Below are 1,423 nucleotides of genomic sequence, written 5' to 3' on the forward strand. Positions count from 1 at the left end.
ATATATATATATATATATACCCACACATATATACTTTTGATAAATAAATGCAAAGTCATGTATTCACTTCTTATGTCATGTTACGGATACCATGTTTCTTAAGTTGTTTACTATTATTATTATTATTATTATTATTATTATTATTATTATTATTATTATTATTATTATTAAGGCAGCGAATTGGCAGAATCTTCAGCACACCGGGTGAAATACTTCGCAGTATTTCGTTTGACCATAAGTTCTGAGTTCAAATTCCACCGCAAGCGACTTTGCCTTTCATCGTTTCAAGATCGATAAAATAAGTACCAGATGAACACTAAAGTCGACTTATCCCCTCTCTCAAAATGGCTGTCTATGTGGTAAAATCTGAAGCCATTGTTGTGGAGGCGCAATGCCCAATTGGTTAGGGCAGCGGACTCGCGGTCATAGGATCGCGGTTTCGATTCCGAGACCGGGCGTTGTGAGTGTTTATTGAGCGAAAACACCTAAAGCTGCACGAGGCTCCGGCAGGGGATGGTGGCGAACCCTGCTCTACTCTTTCACCACAACTTTCTCTCACTCTTACTTCCTGTTTCTGTTGTGCCTGTAATTCAAAGGGGCCAGCCTTGTCACACTGTGTCACGCTGCATATCCCCGAGAACTACGTTAAGGGTACACGTGTCCGCGGAGTGCTCAGCCACTTGTACGTTAATTTCACGAGCAGGCTGTTCCGTTGATCGGATCAACTGGAACCCTCGACGTCGTAAGCGACGGAGTGCCAACAACAACAACAAGAAACACACAAAAGCCGTTAGATTTACTTCAACATTCCGTGCTGCATTACGGAATTTTGTCAGCGAACAGGTTGCGGTCTCAAAGCGACGAAAATATTTTTGTAAATTAAATTTAAATGTTGAAGTGAATCTAATGGTTTTTGTGTGTTTCTTAAATGGCTTATAAACACCTTCCACGCTGCTATTGTATATATCACAAATGCAAGTTAAATTCCATAATATTACAAACGTACAACTCTTCCATTTAAATTCTCCGAAATACTGCTGTCTTGGCATCAATTATTTAAATTAATCCATGATACCAGCTCATGTATTATCATTTGTATTCGACAAACAAGTTTACCTCTGTTCCAAGATTCTATACGCAATAAATACCTACATAACATTTTGTATGTTTCTATGTCTATACATGTACATGTGTGCACTCTAAAGGCTAAATTTTTAGAGGATTGGCACATTTTTACAATATGTACAAATGAACCTGTCTGTTTTGAATTTGTACAGAAGGGTATATTTGTATATGCATATGTTGCACAGATATATATATATATATGCAAGTATGTATGTATTATGTAGATAAATATAGATAAGGTATATAGATAAAGCCAGATAGATAGATAATCATTATATATATATATATATATATATAT

This window comes from Octopus bimaculoides, chromosome 27 (genome assembly GCF_001194135.2).
Source record: "Octopus bimaculoides isolate UCB-OBI-ISO-001 chromosome 27, ASM119413v2, whole genome shotgun sequence".
NCBI lineage: Eukaryota > Metazoa > Mollusca > Cephalopoda > Octopoda > Octopodidae > Octopus > Octopus bimaculoides.